Source organism: Aquarana catesbeiana, linkage group LG01, assembly GCF_042186555.1.
Source record: "Aquarana catesbeiana isolate 2022-GZ linkage group LG01, ASM4218655v1, whole genome shotgun sequence".
Taxonomy (NCBI): domain Eukaryota; kingdom Metazoa; phylum Chordata; class Amphibia; order Anura; family Ranidae; genus Aquarana; species Aquarana catesbeiana.
The window spans coordinates 455,081,901-455,094,337 of record NC_133324.1 but is presented as its reverse complement, the minus strand read 5'-3'; the positions used below and the strand labels follow the sequence as shown (position 1 = coordinate 455,094,337).

The 12,437-nt window shown below is 43.0% G+C and overlaps 1 protein-coding gene across 1 annotated transcript in view; it reads left to right on the top strand.

Moving 5' to 3' along the window:
- LOC141124418 (atrial natriuretic peptide receptor 1-like) overlaps positions 1–12,437 on the top strand; it is a 393,221-nt gene that overhangs the window by 133,858 nt on the left and 246,926 nt on the right. The window lies entirely within an intron of this gene.

The following is a 12,437-nucleotide window of genomic DNA, read 5'->3' as shown; positions in this document are numbered from 1 at the left end:
GGGGGGGGGGGGGTTGAACCCTACCATGGGGTGCATGTACCAAGGCAAAAAACATTTTAAAAACTTCTGTTTTTGTTCGGAGTAGCAATTCTAGTTATACTACACACTACTACAGAAACACTGACATTGTCAAACAAATTGACATTGACAACAAATTGTGTTTAAATTGCCAGAAAAATGACAGGGGACCCCACACAAAAAGAAAAAAAACTCAACACACAACGACGTGTGAGATCTTCTCCAAATTCCATACCACTCCCTTTGGGTCTGGTGTGAGTGTAAGAGGGCACCCCATTCAAAATAAGGAAAAAAAAAAAGAACCATAAAAAGGCCACATTCCCTGAAAAAGCACCATGTCGCCATGTTGTTGAGAACGAGGGCCTCTTCCCCACAACCCTGGTCCAGTGGCTGTGGAGGTCTGCCAGCCAGGCTGGGTGCAAGCTTATTGGAAGCCCCCTTTAACGATACAGGGGCCCCACTGATACCGCCCTCTCTTGTGAATGAATAAAGGGTACATAGTAAAATAAAATAAAAATCTAAACAAATATTAAAAAAATAAACTGTTTTTCACATTACCCTTATTAAGTTTAAAAAAAATTGTTAATCACATCATCCAGCTATGTATATCCATATCAATCATGATGCTTGTCATATTTAGTGAAGGATGTCACTGTTATCCACAGCTGTCAGAATTGATGAACTAGTCATTGGGGTAAGATCGTGTTGGCTAGCTTTTCTTCTTTCAGTGAGTGCCAGTCATTGTGATTGCTGTGAATTTACATCACTGGACGACATGATTGAGAGATAGATGTACATTGATAGACATTTTTTTAATTATTATTATTTTGCTTATTTGTTAACCACTTCAGCCCCGGAAGGATTTACCCCCTTCCTGACCAGAGCACTTTTTACAATTTGGCACTGCGTCGCTTTAACTGCTAATTGCGCGGTCATGCAATGCTGTACCCAAACAAAATTTGCGTTCTTTTCTTCCCACAAATAGAGCTTTCTTTTGATGCTATTTGATCACCTCTGCCATTTTTATTTTTTGCGATATAAACGGAAAAAGACCGAAAATTTTGAAAAAAAATGATATTTTCTACTTTTTGTTATTAAAAAAATCCAATAAACTCAATTTTAGTCATACATTTAGGCCAAAATGTATTCGGTCACATGTCTTTGGTAAAAAAAATGTCAATAAGCGTATATTTATTGGTTTGCGCAAAAGTCATAGCGTCTAAAAGCTAGGGTACATTTTCTGGAATTTACACAGCTTTTAGTTTATGACTGCCTATGTCATTTCTTGAGGTGCTAAAATGGCAGGGCGGTACAAACCCCCCCCCCAAATGACCCCATTTTGGAAAGTAGACACCCCAAAGAAATTGCTGAGAGGCATGTTGAGCCCATTGAATATTAATTTTTTTTGTCCCAAGTGATTGAATAATGACAAAAAAAAAAAAAAAATTACAAAAAGTTGTCACTAAATGATATATTGCTCACACAGGCCATGGGCATATGTGGAATTGCACCCCAAAATACATTTAGCTGCTTCTCCTGAGTACGGGGATACCACATGTGTGGGACTTTTTGGGAGCCTAGCCGCGTACGGGGCCCCGAAAACCAATCACCGCCTTCAGGATTTCTAAGGGTGTAAATTTTTGATTTCACTCTTCACTGCCTATCACAGTTTCGGAGGCCATGGAATGCCCAGGTGGCACAACCCCCCCCCCAAATGACCCCATTTTGGAAAGTAGACACCCCAAGCTATTTGCTGAGAGGCATGGTGAGTATTTTGCAGCTCTCATTTGTTTTTGAAAATGAATAAAGACAAGAAAAAACATTTTTTTTTCTTTTTTCAATTTTCAAAACTTTGTGACAAAAAGTGAGGTCTGCAAAATACTCACTATACCTCTCAGCAAATAGCTTGGGGTGTCTACTTTCCAAAATAGGGTCATTTGGGGGGGTTTTGTGCCACCTGAGCATTCCCCATGGAAACTGTGATAGGCAGTGAAGAGTGAAATCAAAAATTTACGCCCTTAGAAAGGCTGAAGGCGGTGATTGGTTTTCGGGGTCCCCTACGCGGCTAGGCTCCCAAAAAGTCTCACATATGTGGTATCCCCGTACTCAGGAGAAGCAACAGAATGTATTTTGGGGTGTAATTTCACTTATTCCCATGGCATGTTTGAGCAATAGATCATTTAGTGACAACTTTGTGCAAAAAAAAAAAAAATGTTGTCTTTTTCCCGCAACTTGTGTCACAATATAAAATATTCCATGGACTCGACATGCCTCTCAGCAAATAGCTTGGGGTGTCTATTTTCCAAAATGGGGTCATTTGGGGAGTGTTGAACTGTCCTGACAAAGCCCTTTCTGACACTTTTTGTTTACATGAAAAACTTATTTTTTTTTTCAAGAAAATTACTTTGAACCCCCAAACATTATATATTTTTTTAAAGCAAATGCCCTACAGATTAAAATGTTGGGTGTTTCATTTTTTTTTTTTCACACAGTATTTGCGCAGCGATTTTTCAAACGCATTTTTTGGGGAAAAAACACACTTTTTAAAATTTTAATGCACTAAAACACACTATATTGCCAAAATGTTTGATGAAATAAAAAAGATGATCTTAGGCCGAGTACATGGATACCAAACATGACATGCTTTAAAATTGCGCACAAACGTGCAGTGGCAACAAAATAAATAAATTTTTAAAAGCATTTACAGGTTACCACTTTAGATTTACAGAGGAGGTCTACTGCTAAAATTACTGCCCTCGATCTGACGTTCGCGGTGACACCTCACATGCATGGTGCAATGGCTGTTTACATTTGACGCCAGACCGAAGCTTGCGTTCGCCTTAGCACGAGAGCAGGGGGGGACAGGGGTGCTTTTTTTTTTTTTCTTTATTATTTTTTTGCTTTTTTATCTTATTTTTAAACTGTTCCATTCATTTTTTTTTTTAAATCATTTTTATTGTTATCTCAGGGAATGTAAATATCCCCTATGATAGCAATAGGTAGTGACAGGTACTCTTTTTTGAAAAAATTGGGGTCTATTAGACCCTAGATCTCTCCTCTGCCCTCAAAGCATCTGACCACACCAAGATCGATGTGATAAAATGCTTTCCCAATTTCCCAATGGCGCAGTTTACATCCGGCAAAATCTAAGTCATGAAATGCTCGTAAAATGTGAAAAAGGTGTATTTACAGGCCCAAAAATACACCACTCAGCGCCAAGGGCCCTGGCAGTTCCAAAGCAGTAATGAATCAATAAAAAAGAGGGAACAAAATAAATATATAAAAATGACACTAATTTGTTAAAAAGTGACAAAGGTCTCAAATATGACTAAACAGAGAAGCAGCCGTTTAAAATTGCAGAGAAATCATCATAGATAGTGGCATAACAAAATCAACAAAATGATCATTGTAACACACTAAAAACAGCGCTAGTGTTGAGCTAAACGGATAATGTGGCCAACTACACATGCAAAAAAAGTCCTTAGAGAGAGAAGAGCAGTAAGCACAATGGTTCAGATAGTGTTCATAGGTGATCAAAGCAGAGAAGTTCAGCGTGCACCTTCCACCGATCCATCCACTTCCACCCTGTGAGAACACACTCCCCTCAGGGGGTTAAACTCACCAAAGCCTAATAATTATAAGCATCCAAGAAAGGAGAAATCCAAGCCACCAGCCACTGTCAGCAACCCTCCGGAGGAATCCAAGATGGTCAGGGCTCATAAATCACAATGTGAGCACATTTCCAACGGGTAGCTTGCCTCATTTCCCATGGTGTCCGGCGGTCGGTGGCTCTGCTAAGAATGACGGGTGAGCTGTCTTGGCTGGTCCGCTGACTACAGACTCCGGCTGGAAGGAGGACGCTCCAACACTGACCCGCTGCAGCCTCGGCTCGGAAGTACGGGTGCTGCAGAAGCAGTGGGTTCCCAATTAGGATTGGCGAATGCAGCAGGAAGGGCATTATGGGCACGACGGACCTGTGTTTGTCTTCTTGGTGGCAGCGGGACACTACTTGTGCTTGCCACCTCACCAGCTTGAACTGCACTTATGGGACTCGCCACCTCACCAAGTGTTACTGCAGTGCTGGTTTGACTACGACCGGGGTGTACTAGGCTGCTGGTGCTTGCCAGTTCACCAAAATGCTACCAAAAAAACTGTTAGCGATCGCAGGGATCAAGCTTGACTCTGCGAACGCTGCAGTTATGCGTTTAGTGTTTTGTAAGTGACAGTGATCGATCGATACTGCACTTGGGTGGGCTGGGCCGGGCAGAGGGGCAAAACGCAGGTGCTAGCAGGTATCTGGGCTGATCCCGCTAACACTGCATTTTTGGGAACCCTAAACTGCTGGGGACGCTAGTATAAATCTGATCGGATCAGATATTGATCCGTTCAGATACTATACCACTAAGGGAGGTGTACGGTGCGTGCGTGGGTGTTAGCGGTACTGGCGCTAACCTGACGCTGCCTGGGGCTGGTGCTTGGCAGTTCAACAAAATGCTACTAGAAAAACTGTTAGCGATCGCAGGGATCAGGCCTGACTCTGCGAACGCTGCAGTTATGCGTTTAGTGTTTTGTAAGTGACAGTGATCGATCGATACTGCACTTGAGTGGGCTGGGCTGGGCCGGGCGGAGGAGCAAAACGCAGGTGCTAGCAGGTATCTGGGCTGATCCCGCTAACACTGGGTTTTTGGGAACCCTAAACTGCTGGGGACGCTAGTATAGATCTGATCGGATCAGATATTGATCCGTTCAGATACTATACCACTAAGGGAGGCGTATGCTGCGTGCGTGGGTGTTAGCGGTACTGGCGCTAATCTGACGCTGCCTGGGGCGACGCATATCACCGCCGGGCGATCAGGTGGCTAAACCTTTATTCGGTAATAAACGGCGGGTGCTCTGACACTATAAAAAATAAACAAACTAACCAGCGTTACCCGTAACACTTATATGGTGATCAGTGGTGAAAGGGTTAACTAGGGGGCAATCAAGGGGTTAAAACCTTTATTAGGTAGTATATGGGGGTCCCTGTCACTATAAAACGCTGACGGCGAACCTAAATATTTACCTCCCTAACTAGCGTCACCAGTGACACTAATACAGCGATCAGAAAAATGATCGCTTAGTGACACTGGCGACAGGGGGTGATCAAGGGGTTAAAACTTTATTAGGGGTAGGGTTAGGGGGGTATCCTAGACCTAAAGGGAGCTAACACTAACTGCCCTACCACACTAACTGTCACAAACTGACACCATGCAGTAATCAGAAAAAAAAAAAAAAAAACCTGCTTGGTGTCAGTGTGATGGGGGGAGGGGTGATTGGGGGGTGATCGGGGGGCAATCGGGGGGGGGGTCGGGGGTGTAATGTGTGCCTGGCATGTTCTACTGAGTGTGTGTGTGTTTTACACTCACAGTGATGTCTTCTCTCCTCGGCGCCAGAACGGAAAATACCAAGCCGAGGAGAGATGACATCATTTCCTTTGCTGCTGTTTAGCATACAGCAGCAAAGGAAGATTCTCATTGGCTGGGAGCGATCGAGAGGGGGGGCCACGAACGGATGGTCTCCCCCTCACCTCCCAGACCAAAGCCGACCGCCTCGATCACCGAGGGGGTCTGATTGGACCCCCCGCCCGCGGGAGGCAGATCACGTACAGGTACGTGATTCTGCCTGCCCGTGCCATTCTGCCGACGTATATCGTCGTAAGGCGGTCGGCAAGTGGTTAATTATTAATAAAAGGAGTGAAATTTTCTTTTTTTTTCTGTTTACATTTTTTTTTTTTGTGAACAAGTACCCCTTATTCATTCACATGAGGAGAAAGTGGTATCAGGGAGGCCCCTTATTGTCGAAGGGGGCTTCTAGATCTTCTAGATTCTGATAAGCCCCCTGCCTGTAGACCCCCACAACCACCAGGTAAGGTTTGTGGGGAACAGGCCCTCATCCTCATCAACATAGGAACAAAGTGCTTTGCCAGGGCATGATACCCCCCTCCATGTTGAGGGCATGTGGCCTGGTATGGTTTTCCACCAGCCAGACTGCATGCTCGGATAAGGGTATGGTATGAATTTTATGTGAAAAACAAGATATTTGGGGGGCACACCCTAAAAGATGCATTAAAGATGGTGCAGCCATAAGACCATACAACAGAACAAAATATTACAGTGCACACATGCAAAAAAAGACATTTACCTCCTGCAAGGCTTATTTAAAACACCTAGACATTTTGAAAAAACATTATCAAAAAATATGGGTATTTGGTCACACCATATTGCTATATGGTGCTTAAGCCCACTTACTGCAACAAAGTACACCATGATTAGTGGGTCCTACACTATCCATAGACTGGGAGATCCTGCTTCTCTGAACCATGGGAGCAATACACTCCTCTATATGGGAGAAGTAGAGGTCTCCACCCATGACACAGGTGGACACTAATGAGAGGCACTGATGAGGGAGTGGGGTGCTCCTCACCCAAAAGGATTTGGTCAGAATCTTGTATCCCCCATTATCAGAAGCATCCCCCATTATCGGAAGGTTTGCATTTTATTGTTTCACTTTAATCATTACTAAAATTGTTGCTCCGCACACCAGAACCAAAGCTCTTCCCTATTAGGGAGGTCACACAAAGAGGGAGATGCATAGATGTAAAACAAGTGAAGGGTAATTGGAAATCAGTGTGGGTGGTTGAGAACAGATGCCCATGCTCCTGCAACTCAGATTAGCTTAAAATTGGTAGCAGTTGTGTATGTTGGGAATGCTGGGTTAGGAAGATGAGGTGGGATGTAAGCAAAGGTTATGGAGGGAGTAAGCACGGTAGGTGAACCTGGAAGGTGGATGGGTGTAGGGCCAAGAGATGGATTGTACTGTTCCTGGCTTTGTGATATGTCCATTTGTGCAAAAAAGTAGGCAAACAGTGAAGTTTGCTTGTAGTGGCAGCAGCCAGGCAGGAGGAGAGGCACTACTGTTTGTCTGGGGCTGCATTGCCAACCAATTTCCTCATAATAATAGAAGCTTTGCTGGTCAAAGCTGTAACATTTCTTCCTTCCTGATCACCACAGAATGACTTTACCATTGAGATCAATAGCACAATTATTAATCCTTCCACACACGCCATGGTGTTAGGTGTATTCCTAGACTCTGACCTCTCCTCTGAGCTCCACATGCAATCACTGGCTAAAGATACCATATAAGAAATGTAGCGCATAAATGTCAACTGGGAAAACCCACAACGGGTATTACTAAAGTGATATCACCATCAATGTAATAAATAACTCATGAGTCTCTCAACATACAATGGATAGATAAAGTCAATCAGGTAAACATTGTATAGTTGGAAAATGTCCCGCTGGTTAAAGATGGATAGGTATGAACAAAAGCAGCTGATGTTCAAAACATAGGCTGATGATTGCATCCCAAAGGAAAACCCATCAATCGGCTGTAAAAATCTTGATAACAGTAGTGTGTAGAAAACTCTTACCAGATATACTGGACTCCCTTGTCAGCGACAGGGAATCACTTAGGCAGGGTGCCCCTCAGGGCGTTGGAAAGGATGTCCTGACACTCAGAACCCTTCAGGTCAGACTCAGCGTGGATCTCCAGGTGCCCCCTGTAGGTCCTCGCGATGGATAGCCCGGATATGGATCAGAAGAAACAAGACATCTCCCATAGAACTGTAATGAGGGCTGGATTCTCATGTGGAGAAAAGAATAAAAAGCCTCCACATAGTGTAGATGAAAAAACTTTGGGTTTTTTTATTGCTAAAAAAGCCTGATTACAGTAAAAAATGTGATCACAAATATAAAAACAAAATAGGCAACTAAGAGGATGTTAGAGGCGCCCGACACGTTTCGACCCATAGGTCTTCTACTGGGGCATAAAATTTTATGCCCCAGTAGAAGACCTATGGTCAGAGTCTAGGAATACACCTAACACCATGGCGTGTGTGGACTTAAACCCAATTGAGCATCTCTGGAGACACCTAAAAATGGCTGTCCACCAATGTTTACCATCCAACCTGACAGAACTGGAGAGGATCTGCAAGGAGGAATGGCAGAGGATCCCTAAATCCAAACTTGTTGCATCTTTCCCACAAAAGACTCATGGCTGTAATAGATCAAAGGGTGCTTCTACTAAATACTGAGCAAAGGGTCTGAATACTTAGGACCATGTGATATTTCAGTTTTTCTTTTTTTATAAATCTGCAAAAATGTCAACAATTCTGTGTTTTTCTGTCAATATGGGGTGCTGTGTGTACATTAATGAGGAAAAAATGAACTTAAATGATTTTAGCAAATGTCTGCAATATAACAAAGAGTGAAAAATTTAAGGGGGTCTGAATACTTTCCGTTCCCACAGTATACAGTTGCAATAAAAAGTATGTGAACCCTTTTGGAATGATATGGATTTCTGCACAAATTGGTCATAAAATGTGATCTGATCTTCATCTAAGTCACAACAATAGACAATCACAGTCTGCTTAAACTAATAACACACAAAGAATTAAATGTTACCATGTTTTTATTGAACACACCATGTAAACATTCACAGTGCAGGTGGAAAAAGTATGTGAACCCTTGGATTTAATAACTGGTTGAATCTCCTTTGGCAGCAATAACTTACACCAAACGTTTCCTGTAGTTGCAGATCAGACATGCATAACAATCAGGAGTAATTCTTGACCATTCCTCTTTACATAACTGTTTCAGTTCAGCAATATTCTTGGGCTGTCTGGTGTGAATCACTTTCTTGAGGTCATACCACAGCATCTCAATAGGGTTGAGGTCAGGACTCTGACTGGGCCACTCCAGAAGGCGTATTTTCTTCTGTTTAAGCCATTCTGTTGTTGATTTACTTCTATGCTTTGGGTCGTTGTCCTGTTGCAACACCCATCTTCTGTTGAGCTTCAGCTGGTGGACAGATGGCCTTAAGTTCTCCTGCAAAATGTCTTGATAAACGTGGGAATTCATTTTTCCTTCGATGATAGCAATCCGTCCAGGCCCTGACACAGCAAAGCAGCCCCAAACCATGATGCCCCCACCACCATACTTCACAGTTGGGATGAGGTTTTGATGTTGGTGCGCTGTGCCTCATTTTCTCCACACATAGTGTTGTGTTTCTTCCAAACAACTCAACTTTGGTTTCATCTGTCCACAGAATATTTTGCCAGTACTGCTGTGGAACATCCAGGTGCTCTTGTGCAAACTGTAAACGTGCAGCAATGTTTTTTTTTGGACAGCAGTGGCTTCCTCTGTGGTATCCTCCCATGAAATCCATTCTTGTTTAGTGTTTTACGTATCGTAGATTCGCTAACAGGGATGTTAGCATATGCCAGAGACTTTTGTAAGTCTTTAGCTGACACTCTAGGATTCTTTTTCACCTCATTGAGAAGTCTGCGCTGTGCTCTTGCAGTCATCTTTACAGGACGCCCACTCCTAGGGAGAGTAGCAGCAGTGCTGAACCTTCTCCATTTATAGACAATTTGTCTTACCGTGGACTTATGAACAGCAAGGCTTTTGGAGATACTTTTATAACCCTTTCCAGCTTTATGCAAGTCAACAATTCTTAATCGTAGGTCTTCTGAGAGCTCTTTTGTGTGAGGCATCATTCACATCAGGCAATGCTTCTTGTGAAAAGCAAACCCAGAACTGGTGTGTTTTTTATAGGGCAGGGCAGCTGTAACCAACACCTCCAATCTCATCTCATTGATTGGACTCCAGTTGGCTGACACCTCACTCCAATTAACTCTTGGAGATCTCATTAGTCTAGGGGTTCACATACTTTTTCCACCCGCACTGTGAATGTTTACATGGTGTGTTCAATAAAAACATGGTAACATTTAATTCTTTGTGTGTTATTAGTTTAAGCAGACTGTGATTGTCTATTGTTGTGACTTAGATGAAGATCAGATCACATTTTATGACCAATTTGTGCAGAAATCCATATAATTCCAAAAGGTTTCACATACTTTTTATTGCAACTGTATATATGTGTGTGTGTATGTATATATATTCAGTGGGGACGGAAAGTATTCAGACCCCCTTAAATTTTTCACTCTTTGTTATATTGCAGCCATTTGCTAAAATCATTTAAGTTCATTTTTTTTCCCTCATTAACCCCTTCCCGACCGGCGCACGCCGATGTACGTTGGCAGAATGGCATGGCTGGGCAAATAGACTTGATCGCAGCGGGGGATACCCGCGATCGCCTCACGGAGAGGACGAACGGGGAGATGCTGATGTAAACAGCATCTCCCCGTTCTGCCTAGTGACAAGTGTCACTGATCACATCTCCCTGTAATCGGGAGCAGTGATCAGTGTAGTGACACTGCTAGCCCATCCCCCCTACAGTTAGTAATCACTCCCCTAGGACATACTTAACCCCTCCCCGCCCCCTAGTGGTTAACTGCCAGTGTCATTTACACAGGAATCAGTGCATTTTTATAGCACTGATTGCTGTATAAATGACAATGGTCCCCAAAACGTGTCAAAAATGTCCGACATGTCCGCCATAATGTCGCAGTCACAATAAAAATCGCTGATCTCCGCCATTACTAGTAAAAAAAAAAATTATTAATAAAAATGCCATAAAACTATCCCCTATTTTGTAAACGCTATAACTTTTGCGCAAACCAATTAATAAACGCTTATTGCGATTTTTTTTTTTTAACAAAAATATGTAGAAGAATACGATCGGCCTAAACTGGGGAAAAAAAACTGTTTTTTTATATATTTTTGGGGGATATTTATTATAGCAAAATGTAAATAATAATGCGTTTTTTTTTAAAATTGTCGCTCTTATTTTGTTTATAGCGCAAAAAATAAAAATCACAGAGGCGATCAAATACCACCAAAAGAAAGCTCTATTTGTGGGGAAAAAAGGACGTCAATTTTGTTTGGGAGACATGTCGCACGACCGCGCAATTGTCAGTTAAAGCGACGCAGTGCCGAATCGCAAAAAACGCTCTGGTCAGGAAGGGGGTAAAATCTTCTGGGGCTGAAGCGGTTAATGTACAGACAGCACCCCATAGTGACAGAAAAACACAGAATTGTTGACATTTTTGCAGATTTATTAAAAAAGAAAAAACTGAAATATCACACGGTCCTAAGTATTCAGACCCTTTACTCAGTATTTAGTAGAAGCACCCTTTTGATTTAATACAGCCATGAGTCTTTTTGGGAAAGATGTAACAAGTTTTTCACACCTGGATTTGGGGATCCTCTGCCATTCCTCCTTGCAGATCCTCTCCAGTTCTGTCAGGTTGGATGGTAAACGTTGGTGGACAGCCATTTTTAGGTCTCTCCACAGATGCTCAATTGGGTTTAAGTCAAGGCTCTGGCTGGGCCATTCAAGAACAGTCATGGAGTTGTTGTGATGCCACTCCTTCATTATTTTAGCTGTGTGCTTAGGGTCATTGTCTTGTTGGAAGGTAAACCTTCGGCCCAGTCTGAGGTCCTGAGCACTCTGGAGAAGGTTTTCGTCCAGGATATCCCTGTACTTGGCCGCATTCATCTTTCCCTCTATTGCAACCAGTTGTCCTGTCCCTGCAGCTGAAAAACACCCCCACAGCATTATGCTGCCACCACCATGCTTCACTGTTGGGACTTTATTGGACAGGGTATGAGCAGTGCCTGGTTTTCTCCACACATACCACTTAGATTTAAGGCCAAAAAGTTCTATCTTGGTCTCCTCAGACCAAAGAATCTTATTTCTCACCATCTTGGAGTCCTTCAGGTGTTTTTTAGCAAACTACATGCGGGCTTTCATGTGTCTTGCACTGAGGAGAGGCTTCCGTCGGTCCACTCTGCCATAAAGCCCCGACTGGTGGAGGGCTGCAGTGATGGTTGACTTTCTACAACTTTCTCCCATCTCCCGACTGCATCTCTGGAACTCAGCCACTGTGATCTTTGGGTTCTTCTTTACCTCTCTCACCAAGGCTCTTCTCCCCCGATAGCTCAGTTTGTCCGGACGGCCAGCTCTAGGAAGTGTCTGGTCGTCCCAAACGTCTTCCATTTAAGCATTATGGAGGCCACTGTGCTCTTAGGAACCTTAAGTGCAGCAGAAATTTTTATGTAACCTTGGCCAGACCTGTGCCTTGCCACAATTCTGTCTCTGAGCTCTTCAGGCAGTTCCTTTGACCTCATGATTCTCATTTGCTCTGACATGCACTGTGAGCTGTAAGGTCTTATATAGACAGGTGTGTGGCTTTCCTAATCAAGTCCAATCAGTATAATCAAACACAGCTGGACTCAAATGAAGGTGTAGAACCATCTCAAGGATGATCAGAAGTCATAAATATATGAGTGTCACAGCAAAGGGTCTGAATACTTAGGACCATGCGATATATCAGTTTTTCTTTTTTAATAAATCTGCAAAGATGTCATCAATTCTGTGTTTTTCTGTCAATGTGGAGTGCTGTGTGTACATTAATG